The 21,405-nt window shown below is 49.8% G+C and overlaps 1 pseudogene; it reads left to right on the top strand.

The window, feature by feature from the left end:
- LOC147118804 (uncharacterized) overlaps window positions 1–14,203 on the top strand; it is a 56,112-nt pseudogene extending 41,909 nt beyond the window's left edge.
- The last annotated feature ends 7,202 nt before the right edge of the window (window positions 14,204–21,405 follow it).

The following is a 21,405-nucleotide window of genomic DNA, read 5'->3' on the forward strand; positions in this document are numbered from 1 at the left end:
ACCTGATGTGTCAGCGGCTGCTGCCAAGGGCCGCGCATGCTCAGCTCACACTACCCGGGTGATTGACGGGAGCTCTGGACCAATAGGGAGCGAGCGGGGCTCGGCGAGACGGCGGCGGGTCCTCCAATCAATCAGAGTGTGAGGGGCGGGGCTTGACCTTTAAACCTGAACAACAGAAGGTGAGCTGAGCATGCGCAGTAGAGGCTGATTGTTGGGCAGTGTGAGCTGAGCATGCGCATGAGTGGCTGATTGTCGGGCTGTGTGAGCTGAGCATGCGCGGGAGAGGCTGATTGTTGGGCAGTGTGAGCTGAGCATGCGCGGGTGGCGAGCGAGGCGGTTTAATGAACCCTGGGGGGACGCGGGCTCCACACACCCCGAGTGCGGCCCCAGGCCCGATTATAAGAGCAGTGAACATTATCTGCCCCCACCCGCGTGTTCCCGTTTCGCTCCGGCCCGAATTTCAACAAACCGCCAAACTCCGGGACAGACAGGAAGTGAGTCAGGGAGCGTCTGTAAATGGAGGAGGAATGGTGACTGGTCCGGGAGCGTCTGTAAATGGAGGAGAAAGGTGACTGGTCAGGGAGCGTCTGTAAATGGAGGAGTAATGGTGACTGGTTAGGGAGTGTCTGTAAATGGAGGAGAAATGGGGACTGGTCAGGAGCGTCTGTAAATGGAGGTGAAATGGTGACTGGTCAGGGAGCGTCTGGAAATGGAGGAGAAATGGGGACTGTCAGGGAGCGTCTGTAAATGGAGGAGAAATGGTGACTGGTCAGGGAGCGTCTGTAAATGGAGGAGAAATGGTGACTGGTCAGGGAGCGTCTGTAAATGTAGCAGTAATGGTGACTGGTCAGGGAGCATCTGTAAATGGAGGAGAAATGGTGATTGGTCAGGGAGCGTCTGGGAGAAATCATTCAGAATTTTTTGGGGGTTGGTTTGTGTGAACAAATATATCAGTGATTTTAATGAGACTCTTTCTGTGTCCCAGCTCCTGTAAATACTGGCTGGAAAGGGGCCGGACTCTCAGGAGGCTCCACACTGCTGGCTGCTCGTGTGTCAGTGATCTCCCATCAGATTAATGTGCTTCTGCTGTGGGTGTGTTTAATAAAGTGCCCGAAGCCCTCACTGTAACGCTCTCATATATCCCACCTGCAGTGTAATGTCCGTGCTGTTTGCTTCCTGTCCAAAATCTCCCTGATCCCCGGCTCTCCTGTTGCACCAACTCTGTATAATGGGACAAGAAGTGCCAGCTCAAGAGATGCCCAAATCAGGGACAGAATGAACAGCTTCAAACATGTGGAATGTTAATCTTACACAATGTGTGAGATGCTGAGCACCCGCCCAACATTTCACCACCACACCTTTTAAATAGTTTCTTCAATTTCTCTTCTGAAGCCATTATTTTATGACAGAGTCCGGTCCCCGCAGGGTGCTGGCTTCCAGTCCCTCATGAGTTTAGAACTGAACCCATCAGAGTCAACACCTTCAGGGGGAAGAAGAAAAGTCGATTGAAAGGAAAAATGTTGGAGATGGTGCGATGGGTTTGGATTTCAGCACAGGGAGGAGGGAGAGTGTGTGGGACGGGGATTTACAGCTTTGGGGAAAAAGAGACGAAAGATTGTTCCATATAAACTAGAATTGTCTGTTCTGAATTTCTATCCTGTACTTACAGTGATGTCTCTTGTAAACTCCTTTTACAGGGTATTAGAAGGGGAGGGTTTACAGACAGGAAACTCAAACCAAACATCACCCCAACATCAGTGTGACTGGAAAAGCACTGAGCCACACACACCCGAGTGAGAGTGTTCCAATGCACTGACTGTGGAAAGAGCTTTAACCAGTTACACAGCCTGAAAAAACATTGCACCATTCAGAGCGAGGAGAAACCGTACACGCGTTCTGTGTGTGGACGAGGCTTCAACCGATCGTCCAACCTGGAGAGACACTAGTATACCCGCACCACGGAGAAACCATGGAAATGTGGGGACTGTGGGAAGGGATTCAATTACCCGTCTGAGCTGGAAACTCATAGCTACTGTCACACCAGGGAGAGGCCGTTCACCTGCTCCATGTGTGGGAAGGGATTCACTAATTCAGCCCACCTTCTGAGACACCAGCGAGTTCACACTGACGAGAGACCTTTTAAATGCTCCGACTGTGCGAACTGCTTTAAAAGCTCTGAGGAACTGATTCAACACCAGCGAGTTCACACTTACGATAAACCATTCAGTTGATCTCACTGTGGGAAGAGGTTCAGGTCTTCATCCAATCTCATTGTACACCAGCGCACTCACACTGGGGAGAGACCGTTCACCTGCTCCATGTGAGAAGGGATTCATTAAATGATCCAACCTGCTGACACACCAGCGACTTCACACTGGGGAGAGGCCGTTCACCTGCTCCGTGTGTGGGGAGGGATTCACTTGTTCATCCGCCTTTGGACACACCAGTGAGTTCACCTGCTCTGTGTGGGAAGGGATTCACTCAGTCATCCGGCCTGCTGATTCACCAGCGAGTTCACACTGGGGAGAGGCCGTTCACCTGCTCCGTGTGTGGGAAGGGATTCACTCACTCATCCTACCTGAGCAGACACCAGCGAGTTCACACTGGAGACACGCCGTTCTCCTGCTCCGTGTGTGGGAAGGGATTCACTCATTCAACCACACTGCTGCAACACCAGCGAGTTCACACTGGGGAGAGACCGTTCACCTGCTCCGTGTGTGGGAAGAGATTCACTCAGTCATCCAACCTACTGAAACACCAGCTTGTTCACTCTGATAGGAGACCTTATAAATGTTCTAAGTGTGAGCTGAGCTTTAAAAGCGCAAGTGGTCTGCTGAGACACCAACGCACCCACACCAGGGAGAGGCCGTTCACCTGCTCTGAGTGTGGGAAGGGATTCACTAATTCATCCAACCAGTGAGTTCACACTAAGGAGAAACCTTTTAAATGTTCTGACTGTGAGAAGAGTTTTAAAAGCAAAAGGAAACTGATACAACACGAACCCACTCACACTGGGGATTGGCTGTTCACCTGCTCCATGTGTGGGAAGGGATTCACTCAGTCATCCAACCTGCTGAGACACCAGCGAGTTCACAATTCACTGCAGGGGTTGGATTCTGCTGTTGTTGCTGCTGTTAATCACATCCAGGACTGAACCATGTTCATTCTGACAGTTGGAGTTTGTTTCTGCTGATGTTAAACTCCAGCCAGTTATAGGGTTATTAATATTCTGGATATATAGCTGATTGACTTGTTGGGGCTGCAGTGTCCCTTTAAGAATCATTGTCTGTGATCGTTCCCATTAATTCAGGACTTGCATAAGAAATTATTTGACAATAAAATTATGAATTTTACTTTAACCCTAAATTGACCTTTGGTACAAAATCTACAATTTATTCTCTGTAAAGTTCCACTGATTGACATCTCCAGTTAGAAAGTGCTGATTAATCCTCACTGACAATTCTTACTGACTTGCACATTACACACAGTGGCACCTCCATTATCCAACAGAAAGAAGGGGAATGGGAATTGGTGGAGAATCGAGAGTCCCCAAATGTTGCCCCTCCTGTCTGGTACAGCAATCCCCTCGGCATGGGAATGGAGACAAGTCCAATCCAAGTAACGGGCAGAGTTTAATCTTTCTGGGCCTGTGGGGTTGGTTAATATCAGACAGGAGGAGATTGGTGTCAGTGACTGTGGGGTTGGTTTATATCAGACAGGAGGAGATTGCTGTCAGTGACTGTATCTAACCCATACTGTATCTGCTCTGGGAGTGTTTGATGGGAAAGTGTAAAGGGAGCTTTACTCTGTATCTAACCCGTGCTGTTTCTGCCTTGGGAGTGTTTGATGGGACAGTGTAGAGGGAGCTTTACTCTGTATCTAACCCATGCTGTACCTGCCCTGGGAGTGTTTGATGGGACAGTGTAGAGGGAGCTTTACTCTGTATCTAACCCATGCTGTACCTGCCCTGGGAGTGTTTGATGGGACAGTGTAGAGGGAGCTTTACTCTGTATCTAACCTGTGCCGTACTTGCCCTGGGAGTGTTTGATGGGAGAGTGTAGAGGGAGCTTTACTCTGTATCTAACCCGTGCTGTACCTGCCCTGGGAGTGTTTGATGGGACAGTGTAGAGAGAGCTTTACTCTGTATCTAACCCGTGCTGTACCTGTCCTGCGAGTGTTTGATGGGACAGTGTAGAGGGAACTTTACTCTGTATCTAACCCGTGCTGTACCTGTCCTGCGAGTGTTTGATGGGACAGTGTAGAGGGAACTTTACTCTGTATCTAACCTGTGCTGTACCTGCCCTGGGAGTGTTTGATGGGACAGTGTTGAGGGAGCTTTACTCTGTATCTAACCCGTGCTGTACCTGCCCTGGGAGTGTTTGATGGGACAGTGTAGAGGGAGCTTTACTCTGTATCTAACCTGTGCTGTACCTGCCCTGGGAGTGTTTGATGGGACAGTGCAGAGGGAGCTTTACTCTGTATCTAACCCGTGCTGTACCTGCCCTGGGAGTGTTTGATGGGACAGTGCAGAGGGAGCTTTACTCTGTATCTAACCCATGCTGTACCTGCCCTGGGAGTGTTTGATGGGACAGTGTAGAGGGAGCTTTACTCTGTATCTAACCCATGCTGTACCTGCCCTGGGAACTTTTGATGGGACAGTGTAGAGGGAGCTTTACTCTGTATCTAACCCGTGCTGTACCTGCCCTGGGAACGTTTGATGGGACAGTGTAGAGGGAGCTTTACTCTGTATCTAACCTGTGCTGTACCTGCCCTGGGAGTGTTTGATGGGACAGTGTAGAGGGAACTTTACTCTGTATCTAACCCGTGCTGTACCTGCCCCGGGAGTGTTCATTGGAACAGTGTAGAGGGGGCTTTACTCTGTATCTAACCTGTGCTGTACCTGCCCTGGGAGTGTTTGATGGGATAGTGTAGAGGGGACTTTACTCTGTATCTAACCCGTGCTGTATCTGCCCTGGGAGTGTTTGATGGGGCAGTGTTGAGGGAGCTTTACTCTGTATCTAACCCGTGCTGTAACTGCCCTGGGAGTGTTTGATGGGACAGTGTAGAGCGAGCTTTACTCTGTATCTAGCCTGTGCTGTACCTGCCCTGGGAGTGTTTGATGGGACAGTGTAGAGGGAACTTTACTCTGTATCTAACCCGTGCTGTAACTGCCCTGGGAGTGTTTGATGGGATAGTGTAGAGGGAACTTTACTCTGTATCTAACCCATGCTGTACCTGCCCTGGGAGTGTTTGATGGGACAGTGTTGAGGGAGCTTTACTCTGTATCTAACCCGTGCTGTACCTGCCCTGGGAGTGTTTGATGGGGCAGTGTTGAGGGAGCTTTACTCTGTATCTAACCCGTGCTGTACCTGCCCTGGGAGTGTTTGATGGGACAGTGTTAAGGGAGCTTTACCCTGTATCTAACTCGTGCTGTATCTGCCCTGGGAGTGTTTGATGGGACAGTGTAGAAGGAGCTTTACTCTGTATCTAACCCGTGCTGTACCTGCCCTGGGAGTGTTTGATGGGACAGTGTTGAGGAAGCTTTACTCTGTATCTAACCCGTGCTGTATCTGCCCTGGGAGTGTTTGATGGGACAGTGTAGAAGGAGCTTTACTCTGTATCTAACCCATGCTGTACCTGCCCTGGGAGCGTTTGATGGGTCAGTGTAGAGGGAGCTTTACTCTGAATCTAACCCATGCTGTACCTGCCCTGGGAGTGTTTGATGGGACAGTGTAGAGGGAGCTTTACTCTGTTCAAACCCGTGCTGTACCTACCCTGGGAGTGTTTGGCATAATGTAGAGAGAGCTTTATTCTGTATGCAAACCGTGCTGTCCCTGCCCTGGGAGTGTTTGATGGGACAATGCAGAGGGAGCATTATTGTGTATCGAACCCGTGCTGTACCTGCCCTGGGAGTGTTTGATGGGACAGTGTAGAGGGAGCTTTACTCTGTATCTAACCTGTGCTGTGCCTGCCCTGGGAGTGTTTGATGGAATAGTGTAGAGGGAGCTTTACTCTGTTAGTAACCTGTGCTGTACCTGCCCTGGGAGTGTTTGATGGGACAATGTAGAGGGAGCAGTACTGTGTATCTAACCCGTGCTGTACCTGCCCTGGGAGTGTTTGATGGGACAGTGTAGAGGGAGCTTTACTCTGTATCTAACCCATGCTGTACCTGCCCCGGGAGTGTTTGATGCGACAGTGTAGAGGGAGCATTACTCTGAATCTAACCTGTGCTGTACCTGCCTTGGGCGTGTTTGATGGGACAGTGTAGAGGGAGCTTTACTCTGTTTCTCACCTATTCTGTACCTGTCCTGGGAGTGTTTGATGGGACAGTGTGGAGGGAGCTTCACTCTGTATCTAACCCGTGCTGTACCTGCCCTGGGAGTGTTTGATGGGACAGTGTTGAGGGAGCTTTACTCTGTATCTAACCCGTGCTGTACCTGCCCTGGGAGTGTTTGATGGGACAGTGCAGAGGGAGCTTTACTCTGTATCTAACCCATGCTGTACCTGCCCTGGGAGTGTTTGATGGGACAGTGTAGAGGGAGCTTTACTCTGTATCTAACCCGTGCTGTACCTGCCCCGGGAGTGTTTGATGGGACAGTGTAGAGGGGGCTTTACTCTGTACCTAACCCGTGCTGTATCTGCCCTGGGAGTGTTTCATGGGACAGTGTAGAGGGAGCTTTACTCTGTATCTAACCTGTGCTGTACCTGCCCTGGGAGTGTTTGATGGGACAGTGTAGAGGGAGCTTTACTCTGTATCTAACCCGTGCTGTAACTGCCCTGGGAGTGTTTGATGGGACAGTGTAGAGGGAGCTTTACTCTGTATCTAACCTGTGCTGTACCTGCCCTGGGAGTATTTGATGGGACAGTGTAGAGGGAACTTTACTCTGTATCTAACCCGTGCTGTACCTGCCCCGGGAGTGTTCATTGGAACAGTGTAGAGGGGGCTTTACTCTGTATCTAACCCGTGCTGTATCTGCCCTGGGAGTGTTTGATGGGACAGTGTTGAGGGAGCTTTACTCTGTATCTAACCCGTGCTGTACCTGCCCTGGGAGTGTTTGATGGGACAGTGTTGAGGAAGCTTTACTCTGTATCTAACCCGTGCTGTATCTGCCCTGGGAGTGTTTGATGGGACAGTGTAGAAGGAGCTTTACTCTGTATCTAACCCGTGCTGTACCTGCCCTGGGAGTGTTTGATGGGACAGCGTAGAGGAAGCTTTACTCTGTACCTATCCCATGCTGTACCTGCCCTGGGAGTGTTTGATGGGACAATGTTGAGGGAGCTTTACTCTGAATCTAACCCATGCTGCACCTGCCCTGGGAGTGTTTGATGGGACAGTGTAGAGGGAGCTTTATTCTGTATCTAACCTGTGCTGTACCTGCCCTGGGAGTGTTTGATGGGACAGTGTAGAGGGAGCTTTACTCTGTTCAAACCCGTGCTGTACCTACCCTGGGAGTGTTTGGCATAATGTAGAGAGAGCTTTATTCTGTATGCAAACCGTGCTGTCCCTGCCCTGGGAGTGTTTGATGGGACAATGTAGAGGGAGCATTATTGTGTATCGAACCCGTGCTGTACCTGCCCTGGGAGTGTTTGATGGGACAGTGTAGAGGGAGCTTTACACTGTTTCTAACCTGTGCTGTGCCTGCCCTGGGAGTGTTTGATGGAATAGTGTAGAGGGAGCTTTACTCTGTAACTAACCTGTGCTGTACCTGCCCTGGGAGTATTTGATGGGACAGTGTAGAGGGAACTTTACTCTGTATCTAACCCGTGCTGTACCTGCCCCGGGAGTGTTCATTGGAACAGTGTAGAGGGGGCTTTACTCTGTATCTAACCCGTGCTGTATCTGCCCTGGGAGTGTTTGATGGGACAGTGTTGAGGGAGCTTTACTCTGTATCTAACCCGTGCTGTACCTGCCCTGGGAGTGTTTGATGGGACAGTGTTGAGGAAGCTTTACTCTGTATCTAACCCGTGCTGTATCTGCCCTGGGAGTGTTTGATGGGACAGTGTAGAAGGAGCTTTACTCTGTATCTAACCCGTGCTGTACCTGCCCTGGGAGTGTTTGATGGGACAGCGTAGAGGAAGCTTTACTCTGTACCTATCCCATGCTGTACCTGCCCTGGGAGTGTTTGATGGGACAATGTTGAGGGAGCTTTACTCTGAATCTAACCCATGCTGCACCTGCCCTGGGAGTGTTTGATGGGACAGTGTAGAGGGAGCTTTATTCTGTATCTAACCTGTGCTGTACCTGCCCTGGGAGTGTTTGATGGGACAGTGTAGAGGGAGCTTTACTCTGTTCAAACCCGTGCTGTACCTACCCTGGGAGTGTTTGGCATAATGTAGAGAGAGCTTTATTCTGTATGCAAACCGTGCTGTCCCTGCCCTGGGAGTGTTTGATGGGACAATGTAGAGGGAGCATTATTGTGTATCGAACCCGTGCTGTACCTGCCCTGGGAGTGTTTGATGGGACAGTGTAGAGGGAGCTTTACACTGTTTCTAACCTGTGCTGTGCCTGCCCTGGGAGTGTTTGATGGAATAGTGTAGAGGGAGCTTTACTCTGTAACTAACCTGTGCTGTACCTGCCCTGGGAGTGTTTGATGGGACAATGTAGAGGGAGCATTACTGTGTATCTAACCCGTGCTGTACCTGCTCTGGGAGTGTTTGATGGGACAGTGTTGAGGAAGCTTTACTCTGTATCTAACCCGTGCTGTATCTGCCCTGGGAGTGTTTGATGGGACAGTGTAGAAGGAGCTTTACTCTGTATCTAACCCGTGCTGTACCTGCCCTGGGAGTGTTTGATGGGACAGCGTAGAGGAAGCTTTACTCTGTACCTATCCCATGCTGTACCTGCCCTGGGAGTGTTTGATGGGACAGTGTTGAGGGAGCTTTACTCTGTATCTAACCCATGCTGTATCTGCCCTGGGAGTGTTTGATGGGACAGTGTAGAAGGAGCTTTACTCTGTATCTAACCCGTGCTGTACCTGCCCTGGGAGTGTTTGATGGGACAGTGTTGAGGAAGCTTTACTCTGTATCTAACCCGTGCTGTATCTGCCCTGGGAGTGTTTGATGGGACAGTGTAGAAGGAGCTTTACTCTGTATCTAACCCATGCTGTACCTGCCCTGGGAGCGTTTGATGGGTCAGTGTAGATGGAGCTTTACTCTGAATCTAACCCATGCTGTACCTGCCCTGGGAGTGTTTGATGGGACAGTGTAGAGGGAGCTTTACTCTGTTCAAACCCGTGCTGTACCTACCCTGGGAGTGTTTGGCATAATGTAGAGAGAGCTTTATTCTGTATGCAAACCGTGCTGTCCCTGCCCTGGGAGTGTTTGATGGGACAATGTAGAGGGAGCATTATTGTGTATCGAACCCGTGCTGTACCTGCCCTGGGAGTGTTTGATGGGACAGTGTAGAGGGAGCTTTACTCTGTATCTAACCTGTGCTGTGCCTGCCCTGGGAGTGTTTGATGGAATAGTGTCGAGGGAGCTTTACTCTGCAACTAACCTGTGCTGTACCTGCCCTGGGAGTGTTTGATGGGACAATGTAGAGGGAGCAGTACTGTGTATCTAACCCGTGCTGTACCTGCCCTGGGAGTGTTTGATGGGACAGTGTAGAGGGAGCTTTACTCTGTATCTAACCCATGCTGTACCTGCCCCGGGTGTGTTTGATGGGACAGTGTAGAGTGAGCATTACTCTGTATCTAACCTGTGCTGTACCTGCCTTGGGCGTATTTGATGGGACAGTGTAGAGGGAGCTTTACTCTGTTTCTCACCCATTCTGTACCTGTCCTGGGAGTGTTTGATGGGACAGTGTGGAGGGAGCTTTACTCTGTATCTAACCCGTGCTGTACCTGCCCTGGGAGTGTTTGATGGGACAGTGTTGAGGGAGCTTTACTCTGTATCTAACCCGTGCTGTACCTGCCCTGGGAGTGTTTGATGGGACAGTGTAGAGGGAGCTTTACTCTGTATCTAACCTGTGCTGTACCTGCCCTGGGAGTGTTTGATGGGACAGTGCAGAGGGAGCTTTACTCTGTATCTAACCCGTGCTGTACCTGCCCTGGGAGTGTTTGATGGGACAGTGCAGAGGGAGCTTTACTCTGTATCTAACCCATGCTGTACCTGCCCTGGGAGTGTTTGATGGGACAGTGTAGAGGGAGCTTTACTCTGTATCTAACCCGTGCTGTACCTGCCCCGGGAGTGTTTGATGGGACAGTGTAGAGGAGGCTTTACTCTGTATCTAACCCGTGCTGTATCTGCCCTGGGAGTGTTTGATGGGACAGTGTAGAGGGAGCTTTACTCTGTATCTAACCTGTGCTGTACCTGCCCTGGGAGTGTTTGATGGGACAGTGTAGAGGGAGCTTTACTCTGTATCTAACCCGTGCTGTAACTGCCCTGGGAGTGTTTGATGGGACAGTGTAGAGGGAGCTTTACTCTGTATCTAACCTGTGCTGTACCTGCCCTGGGAGTGTTTGATGGGACAGTGTAGAGGGAACTTTACTCTGTATCTAACCCGTGCTGTACCTGCCCCGGGAGTGTTCATTGGAACAGTGCAGAGGGGGCTTTACTCTGTATCTAACCCGTGCTGTATCTGCCCTGGGAGTGTTTGATGGGACAGTGTTGAGGGAGCTTTACTCTGTATCTAACCCGTGCTGTACCTGCCCTGGGAGTGTTTGATGGGACAGTGTTGAGGAAGCTTTACTCTGTATCTAACCCGTGCTGTATCTGCCCTGGGAGTGTTTGATGGGACAGTGTAGAAGGAGCTTTACTCTGTATCTAACCCGTGCTGTACCTGCCCTGGGAGTGTTTGATGGGACAGCGTAGAGGAAGCTTTACTCTGTACCTATCCCATGCTGTACCTGCCCTGGGAGTGTTTGATGGGACAATGTTGAGGGAGCTTTACTCTGAATCTAACCTATGCTGCACCTGCCCTGGGAGTGTTTGATGGGACAGTGTAGAGGGAGCTTTATTCTGTATCTAACCTGTGCTGTACCTGCCCTGGGAGTGTTTGATGGGACAGTGTAGAGGGAGCTTTACTCTGTTCAAACCCGTGCTGTACCTACCCTGGGAGTGTTTGGCATAATGTAGAGAGAGCTTTATTCTGTATGCAAACCGTGCTGTCCCTGCCCTGGGAGTGTTTGATGGGACAATGTAGAGGGAGCATTATTGTGTATCGAACCCGTGCTGTACCTGCCCTGGGAGTGTTTGATGGGACAGTGTAGAGGGAGCTTTACTCTGTTTCTAACCTGTGCTGTGCCTGCCCTGGGAGTGTTTGATGGAATAGTGTAGAGGGAGCTTTACTCTGTAACTAACCTGTGCTGTACCTGCCCTGGGAGTGTTTGATGGGACAATGTAGAGGGAGCATTACTGTGTATCTAACCCGTGCTGTACCTGCCCTGGGAGTGTTTGATGGGACAGTGTAGAGGGAGCTTTACTCTGTATCTAACCCATGCTGTACCTGCCCTGGGAGTGTTTGATGGGACAGTGTAGAGGCAGCTTTACTCTGTATCTAACCCATGCAGTACCTGTCCTGGGAGTGTTTGATGGGCAGTGTAGAGAGCTTTACTCTGTTTCTAACCCATTCTGTACCTGTCCTGGGAGTGTTTGATGGGACAGTGTAGAGGGAGCTTTACTCTGTATCTAACCCATTCTGTACCTGCCCTGAGAGTGTTTGATGGGATAATGTAGAGAGAGCTTTACTCTGTATCTAACCTGTGTTGTACCTGCCCTGGTAGTACTTGTTGGGACCTGGAGGAATGAGAGGTGATCTCATTGAAACGTATAAGATTCTGAGGGGGATTGACAGGGTAGATGCTAAGAGGTTGTTTCCCCTGGCTTGAGAGTCTGGAAATTGGGGGCATAGTCTCAGGATAAGAGGTTGACCTTTGAAGACAGAGATGAGGAGGAATTTTTTCACTCAGAGGGTTGTGAATCATTGGAATTCTCTGCCCCAAAAGGCTGTGGATGCTCAGTTATTGAGTATATTCAAGGCTGAGATAGATTTTTGGACTCTAGGGGAATCAAGGGATATGTGGATCAGGTGGGGTTGAGGTCGAAGATCAGCCATGAACGTATAGCCAATCCTGCTCCTAATTCTTACAGACGCGCCGCCATCTTGGTGGAGGAACGACAGACTGGTTCCACCTGCATCACAGCGCATGCGCGGCCATCTTAGTACAGGAACAGAGAGTGGGCAGTGCTTCAGGGTGCCAGTGACCAGGAGAGACAATCATTAACTCATTGATTTTATTCTCACTCTGCACACAGCGGGTGTAGAACTGAACCCAACCAGAGTAGAGGGAGGGAGAAAACTGGGAGTGGAGGAAAGAAATGTTGGAGATGGTGCGATGGGTTTGGATTTCAGCACAGGGAGGAGGGAGTGTGTGGGACGGGGATTTACAGCTTTGGGGGAACAAGAGAGGAAAGAATGTTCCATAGAAACTAGAATTGTCTTTTCTGAATTTCTATCCTGTACTTCCAGTGATGACTTTTGTAAACTCCTTTTACAGGGTGTGAGAAGGGGAGGATTTACAGACGGGAAACTCAAACCAAACATCACATCAAGATCTGACAGAGTCACTGGATTCACCAGGACCTGAATATCATCGGCCTTTTTCTCTGTTCTGTCTGTGGGAAAAGATTTCAAACATTAGTGTGACTGGAAAAGCACCGAGACACACACACCCGAGTGAGAGTGTTCCAGTGCACTGACTGTAAAAGAGCTTTAACCAGTTACACAGCCTGAAAAATCATCGCACCATTCACAGCGGGGAGAAACCGTACACGTGTTCTGTGTGTGGACGAGGCTTCAACCGATTGTCCAACCTGGAGAGACACAAGGACACCCGCACCACGGAGAAACCGTGGAAATGTGGGGACTGTGGAAAGGGATTCAGTTCCCCGTCCCACCTGGAAACTCATCGACACAGTCACACCGGGGAGAGGCCGTTCACCTGCTCCATGTGTGGGAAGGGATTCACTCACTCATCCTACCTGATCAGACACCAGCGAGTTCACACTGGAGACACGCCGTTCTCCTGCTCCGTGTGTGGGAAGGGATTCACTCATTCAACCACACTGCTGCAACACCAGCGAGTTCACACTGGGGAGAGGCCGTTCACCTGCTCCGTGTGTGGGAAGCGATTCACTCAATCATCCAACCTGCTGAAACACCAGCTTGTTCACTCTGATAGGAGACCTTTTAAATGTTCTAAGTGTGAGCTGAGCTTTAAAAGCGCAAGTGGTCTGCTGAGACACCAACGTACTCACACCGGGGAGAGGCCGTTCACCTGCTCCGAGTGTGGGAAGGGATTCGCTAATTCATCCAACCTGCTGACACACCAGCGAGTTCACACTGAGGAGAGACCTTTTAAATGCTGGGACTGCGGGAAGTGCTATAAAAGTTCTGGGGAACTGATGGGCCATCAACGTGTTCACACTGACGAGAGACCGTTCAGGTGCTCTCACTGCGGGACTGGGTTTAGGCGATCATCTGAACTCACTGTACACCAGCGCACTCACACTGGGGAGAGACTGTTCACCTGCTCCGTGTGTGGGAAGGGATTCACTCGCTCATCCCACCTCACTGATCATCAACTTGTTCACACTGATGAGAGACCTTTTAAATGTTCTGACTGTGAGGAGAGTTTTAAAAGCAAAAGGAAACTGATACAACACGAACGCACTCACACTGGGGATTGGCCGTTCACCTGCTCCATGTGTGGGAAGGGATTCACTCAGCACTACAGCCTGCTGAGACACCAGCCAGTTCACACTGGGGAGAGGCCGTTCACCTGCTCCATGTGTGGGAAGGGATTCACTCAGTCATCCAACCTGCTGAGACACCAGCGAGTTCACAATTCACTGCAGGGGTTGGATTCTGTTGTTGTTGTTGCTGCTGTTAATCACATCCAGGACTGAACCATGTTCATTCTGACAGTTGGGGTTTATTTCTGCTGAGGTTAATGACCCCTACAACTGAGCTGGAGTTTAATATTCTGGATATGTGTCAGCTTTGTTTTAAACACATTGTTGTAGATTTTCTTCTTTCCCACCTGAGTGTTTAGCATCACCTGGCTGGAGCTCAGAAAGGACAATCTGGGGGAGGATCGTACGGCGGGAACAGAACTTCAGCCTGGACACAGTCCTTCAGGGCCACACTGAGAGGGGCAAACGGCACTTTGGTCTTTCTCGTCTCTCTTCACTGACAGCAAAGTCGCCGTGCGGGTTAATCTCGAGGCCTGTGAGAAACGTGTCCCAGCCGCTCTCTTCCATGGTTCAGAGCTCCTAGGCACGGAACAGAAGGCTCCTTTACAACTGTGTTTAGAGTCGGGAAGAACAACGGTGAATGCTGGAAACGTGCTGTCAAATCAGAGATTGGTGTAAAACTGCGATCTGTTCCTGACTGAAAGTGAAACGGCAGGTTTAAGTTTCCAGTCTAAAAATGACTGGCAATTATTCGATGTAGATTTAAAGTGTTTATGTGACAGCCCTGAATCTACCATTTTAAGGCAGGTGAAAACATAAATTTGTTAAATTCTGCATTAAAATAGCAGAGGGAGGAGTTCACAGGAGCCTGTTAACTGCTGGTACAATTATACAACAGACAATTGATCTCCAGATGAAGAAGGACCTGCAGCGTGTTTCCAGGAATTCCCTGTTTTATTGATGTGTGTGTGTTAGTCACCAGGATAACTAAAAATACACGACCCGGAACATCCACAGGGGAACGATCCTGACAGTTACTCTGGGATCACTCCCGCTGCGGAACTCCACCACTGACCCTGCTGAAGGTTGTAGGCTCAGGGAGTGGGGCCTCCAGGAGTGGACTGTAGGAAAGCTGGGCTTCAGTATCCTGACAAATATATGCTGAGGATCCAGAGGAATCCTTACTAAGGAACCGTCTGGGGTTTTACCTGCCAGCGTAGGTCTAGGGGTGAAAGACTCCTGACTCCCCGAACTGTCTTACATTGAACCCAGTTCAGATCAAGGTGAGTTCAGTTTAGAGGAGAATAGAGACAAATATCACCCACAATTGAGGGAGTCAAAAGCAGCCATTAGAGAAGCTCAGAGATCTTTTGGAAGATGGTGCACAATTGTGGTAATAACAGTAAAAGCTTTTCCAGCTATGTCAGGAGTCAGAAGACATAGTTACACAGAGTTACATAGAATTACAGAGTCTACAGCACAGGAACAGGCCATTCGGCCCAACTGGTCAATGCCGGTGTTTCTGCTCCACACGAGCCTCCTCCCACCACTCTTCATCTAACCCTATTAGCATATCCTTCTATTCCTTTCTCCCTCATGGGCTTATCTACCTTCCCCATGAATGTATCTGTGCTATTCGCCTCAATTACTCCTTGTGGTAGCACATTCCACATTCTGACCTCTCTTTGGGTAAAGAAGTTTCCCCTGAATTCCCCATTGGATTTATTAGAGACTGTGTTATATTTATGACCTGTAGTTTTGGACTCCCCACAAGTGGAAACATTTTCTCCAGGTCCACCCTCTATAACCTTTTCATCATCTTAAAGACCTCGATCAGGTCACCCATTGGCCTTCTCTTTATTCTAGAGAAAAGAGCCCCAGCCTGTTCAGCCTTTCCTGATAAGTATATCCTCTCAGTTCTAGGATCATCCTTGCAAAGCCTTTTTCCACCTTCTCCAGTGTCTCTATATCCTTTTTATAATATGGAGACCAGAACTGTGCACTGTACGCCAAGTGTGGTCTAACCAATGTCCTATACAAGTTTAACATCACTTTGCTGCTTTTTAATTCTATCCCTCTAGAAATGATCCCCAGTCCATTGTTTGCTCCTGTTATGGCCTCATTAACCTGCGTCGCTACTTTTAGTGATTTGTGTATCTGGACCCCGAGATCCCTTTGGTCCTCTACCCCATTTAGATTCTTATTTTCCAAGTAGTTTGTGGCCTCCTTATTATTCCTACCAAAATACACCACCTATCTTAAAATTCATTTTCTAATTACCCTCCCATTCTGGAAGCTTATTAATGTCTTCTTGCGTTTTTTTTTACATTCGTTCATGGGATGTGGGCGTCGCTGGCAAAGCCAGCATTTATTGCCCATCCCTAGTTGCCCTTGTGAAGGTGGTGGTGAGCCGCCTTCTTGAACCGCTGCAGTCCGTGTGGTGAAGGTGCTCCCACAGTGCTGTTAGAGAGGGAGTTTAACCCATGATTTTGTCACAGTCTTCCTCAGTATTAACTCTACCTCCCAATTGGGTGTCATCGACAAAGTTTGGAATTGGACTTCCAATTCCCGAGTCCAAATCGTTTATGTAAATGGTGAACAACAGTGGTCCCAGCACTGATCCCTGTGGAACACCATTTCCCACCTTTTGCCAGTCTGAGTAGCTACTCTCAACCCCTTCGCTGTTTTCTGTTTTGTGACCAGCTTACTATCCATAAACAGTTTGTAAGATCCAGAAGATGACCAAGATCAGGCCGTGTGGAGTGAAGGGCCAGGCAGCAGAATGGATGGAAAGCTGGCTACAAAACAGAAATCAGAGGGTTGGAGTTAAGGGAAGTTTGTTGCGATCTTTCCATCCATTCTGCTGCCTGACCTTTGACTCCACACGGCCTGACCGTGGTCATCTTGTAGACCGTACATACTGCAGACACAGTGCACCAGTGGTGGAGGGGGTGGATATTGAGTCCTGTGGCAGGGGCGCTGATGAAGTGGATTTCTCTGTCCGTGAGTTTTGAGGCATCGCTAGTGGCGTTTTTCACCACTTTCCACCTTTAAAAAACAACCTTGCTGCCAGTTTATTAAAGCCATTAACAGCCGCTCGGGTGGGACACACCAATAACTGAGGCCTTGTTTCCCTCACAATGACAGGCCTGAACCCGAATTAGAAAACATTTAGTAATTAAACCAGACTGGGCGGGGCCTGAGGTGCGAGTTAGTAACGGAAAATTGGTGGCCAGCGTACTTCACACCACGGCTGAGGACCCAGGGACTCGGGTTTCTGTATCATTTATTGATTAATTTTGTTTATTGGCCAATTTCAACCGGCCTGGCGGGTCAACTTGCTGTCCGGCGGAGGCGAGTTTCCCCAGTGGAGGGCTCTCTACGCGGGGGTCCTTCCCTGCACCATTGGGGATCTGGGGTGGAGACTGTTGCAGGGAGCTGTCATGTGCAACAACTTTTAAACTCCTTTCCGGACTCCAAGTCCAGATGTGTTTTCTGTGGCCTAGAGGAGTCCATGGGCCGTGTATATATTCAGTGTGAGAGGTTGCAGCCCCTGTATAGTTACCTGAAGGGGCTGCTCCTCAACTCTTGGTTACACTTTAGCCCCACGCCCCTAATCTTTGCCCGCCCGGTGTGGAGGGGGTGGGTAAGTCGGAGGATCTTCTCCTGGACCTGCTCTTGGACCTGGCGAAAACAGTAATTTGTAGGCCCAGGATGGGCGGGGCCCATGGGGGGTCACTCTGGCTGCCTGCCTCTCTCCCGTGGTCTTGTCCCTGCCCGGGTGGCCCTGGAGAGGGAGCAGGCGGTGTCCACCGGTTCATAGAAACATAGAAGATAGGAGCAGGAGTAGGCCATTCGGCCCCTCAAGCCTGCTCCGCCATTCAATGCGATCATGGCTGATCATCCAAATTCAGTACCCGGTCCCTGCTTTCTCCCCATACCCCTTGATCCCTTTAGCCTTAAGAAATATATTCAACTCCTTCTTGAATATATTTAATGAATTGGCTTCTACTACCTTCTGTGGTAGAGAATTCCACAGGTTCACCACTCTCTGGGTGAAGAAATTCCTCCTCATTTCTGTCCTAAAAGGCCTACCCTTTATCCTTAGACTGTGACCCCTGGTTCTGGATTCCCCGACCACCGGGAACATCCTCCCTGCATCTAGTCTGTCCAGTCCTGCCAGAATTTTATAAGTTTCAATGAGATCCCCTCTCATTCTTCTAAACTCCAGCGAGTACAAGCCCAATCGACCCAATCTCTCCTCATACGTCATTCCTGCCATCCCAGGTATCAGTCTGGTGAATCTTCGCTGAACTCCTTCCATGGCAAGAATATCCTTCCTCAGATAAGGCGACCAAAACTGCACACAATACTCAAGGTGTGGTCTCGCCAAGGCCCTGTACAACTGCAGCAAGATATCCTTGTTCCTGTACTCGAACCCTCTCGCTACGAAGGCCAACATACCATTTGCCTTCTTAACCACCTGCTGCACCTGCATGCTTACCTTCAGCGACTGGTGCACAAGGACACCCAGGTCTCGTTGCACTTCCCCTTCTCCCAATCTATTGCCATTCAGATAATAATCTGCCTTCCTGTTTTTGACACCAAAGTGGATAACCTCGCATTTATCCACATTATATTGCATCTGCCATGCTTCTGCCCAATCACCCAACCTGTCCAAATCATACTGGAGTTTCTCGGCATCCTCCTCACAGCACACACGCCCACCCAGCTTTGTGTCATCTGCAAACCTGGAGATATTACATTTAGTTCCCTCGTCTAGATCATTAATATATATTGTGAATAGCTGGGGTCCTAGGACCGATCCCTGCGGTACCCCACTAGTCACTGCCTGCCACTCGGAAAAAGACCCGTTTATTCCAACTCTTTGCTTTCTGATGTGCCTTCAATAACCGCAAAACTAGAAGTTATAGACTTTAACAAGTTGGCTTTTAATCACAAAGATCAGAGCTAACATCTCAACACACTGACTGGCTCACAGGAATGAGTCATACAGATCCTGGGATCTTTAAGCAAGAGAAGTCAGGGGCGGAGCCAAGAGGCAAGACCTGGAACCTTCCAGGTTAGTCAGGGAAGAGGAAGTGAAACTATACACCGTGTGGGGGAGGGTAATATACATGAGTGCAAAACGAATACAGGCAAGACAAACAGATTTCATTACATTCACCCCTTCTTTAGATTTAGTCCATCGGGGTGGTGTTTCTTAAAAGTTGGTATAAGTGAGTCTGTCAGGAGGTTTTGCAGTTCTCAGTGATCGGCGCAAAGCCGGTTGGGGTGCCTCTGGGGGAGTGGATTCTGGTTCCTCTGCTGTCCGGGCCTCCGCAGTGTCTTCCAGGTTATCTGCAGTGTCCTCCAGGTTAAAGTTGGGTATTGATACCTCTGGGCGTCCTGTCTCTTTTTGGTGTAGGTCTTCCTCGGGTAGTCTCTCATCGTTCTCTCCGCTCCCCGAGGGAGCGAGGTCTTTTATGGAAACCGTGTCCTCTCGCCCGTCAGAGTATTCGATATAGGCGTACTGAGGGTTTGCATGGAGGAGCTGTACCTTTTCCACAAGAGGGTCCGTTTTATGGCCTCTCACGTGCTTCCGCAATAGTACTGTCCCCGGAGATGTCAGCCACGCGGGTAGAGATATGCCCGAGGTGGATTTCCAGGGGAAAACGAACATCTTTTCGTGAGGGGTAGCGTTAGTGGCTGTACATAACAGAGACCTTATGGAGTGGAGCACGTCTGGGAGGACTTCCTGCCAGCGGGAGGTCGGAAGGCCTTTTGACTTTAAGGCTAACGTGACAGCCTTCCAAACAGTAGCATTCTCCCTTTCCACTTGCCCATTACCCCGGGGGTTGTAGCTAGTGGTTCTGCTAGTGGCTATCCCCTTTGAGAGCAAGAACTGGCGCAGTTCGTCACTCATAAATGACGTCCCCCTATCGCTGTGTATGTAGTTCGGCATGCCAAACATGCAGAATAGATTACAGAGACACTTGATGACCGTGGCACTGGTCATGTCTGGGCAGGGAATGGCGAAGGGGAAGCGGGAATATTCATCGATGATATTGAGGAAGTATACGTTACGGTCGGCAGAGGGAAGGGGTCCCTTGAAGTCCAGACTTAGGCGCTCGAATGGCCGTGTGGCTTTGATAAGGTGTGCACGGTCAGGCCTGTAGAAACGAGGCTTGCATTCCGCACAGGTGCGGCAGGCTCTGGTCATTGCCCTGACCTCCTCGATGGAGTGGGGCAGATTGCGGTACTTTATAAAATGGTATAGTCGGGTGACCCCTGGGTGACAGAGGTCGTTGTGGAGACCCTGTAATTTGTCCGTATGAATGCTGGCACACATTCCCCGCGATAGGACGTCTGGGGGTTCATTAAGGGCTCCCGGCCTGTACATAATATCATAGTTGAACGTGGATAGTTCGATCCTCCACCTGAGTATTTTGTCATTCTTGATTTTCCCCCTTTGTTTGTTATTAAACATGAAAGCCACCGACCACTGGTCGGTGAGCAGGGTGAAACATTTGCCGGCTAGGTAGTGTCTCCAGTGCCGCACTGCCTCCACTATAGCCTGTGCCTCCTTCTCGACAGAAGAGTGCCTGATTTCAGGTCCCTGAAGGGTTCGGGAGAAGAAGGCCACAGGTCTCCCAGCCTGATTGAGGGTCGCAGCTAAGGCAAAGTCTGACGCATCGCTTTCGACTTGAAAGGGAATGCTTTCGTCCACTGCACACAGTGCAGCCCTTTCAATGTCCTGTTTGATACTGGTGAAAGCCTCCCGAGCTTCAGCTGATAGTGGGAAGGACGTCGATTTAATGAGGGGTTGGGCCTTATCAGAGTAATTGGGCACCCATTGGGCATAATACGAAAAATATCCCAGGCACCTTTTTAAAGCTTTGGGATTGTGTGGCAGGGGCAGTTCCTTTAGGGGGCGTAATCGGTCAGGGTCCGGTCCAATTACCCCATCTTCCACCACACAGCCGAGGATACAGAGACGGGTTGTGTTGAAGACACATTTGTCTTCGTTGTAGGTTAGATTCAGCTTTAGGGCAGTTTTTAAAAATCTCGCAAGATTTAGATTGTGGTCTTGCTGGTTGTGCCCGCAGATAGTGACATTGTCCAGATAGGGGTAGGTAGCTTGTAGTTTATGCTCATCAACCATGCGGTCCATCTCACGTTGGAAGACCGAGACCCCATTTGTTACCCCGAAGGGCACTCTGAGAAAATGGTGTAGAGGCATCCGTTCGCCTCAAAGGCAGTGTGTGGGCGGTCCTCCGTTCTAATGGGGAGCTGGTGATACGCGGATTTGAAGTCGATAGTCGAGATGACTCGGTATTGCGCAATCTGGTTGACCATTTCTGATATGCGGGGTAAAGGGTAGGCGTCCAGCTGGGTATAAATATTAACAGTCTGGCTGTAGTCAATTACCATCCGTTTCTTTTCGCTATTTTTAACTATGACTACTTGGGCACGCCACGGGCTGGTACTGCATTCAATAATGCCTTCCCGCAGGAGTCTGTCCACTTCCGCCTTGATAAAGTGTCTGTCTTCCAGACTGTAGTGTCTACTTTTGGTCGCTATGGGCCTACAGTTCGGAGTGAGATTAGCAAATAAAGAGGGCGGGCTGATTTTTAAGGTTGATAGGCCACAGACTGTGAGTGGCGGCTGGGACCCGCCATATGCTAGCGTGACACTTTCGTGGTGGCA

Source organism: Somniosus microcephalus, chromosome 4 (genome assembly GCF_052327205.1).
Source record: "Somniosus microcephalus isolate GS21.2 chromosome 4, FLI_Smic_1.0, whole genome shotgun sequence".
Classification (NCBI taxonomy): Eukaryota; Metazoa; Chordata; class Chondrichthyes; order Squaliformes; family Somniosidae; genus Somniosus; species Somniosus microcephalus.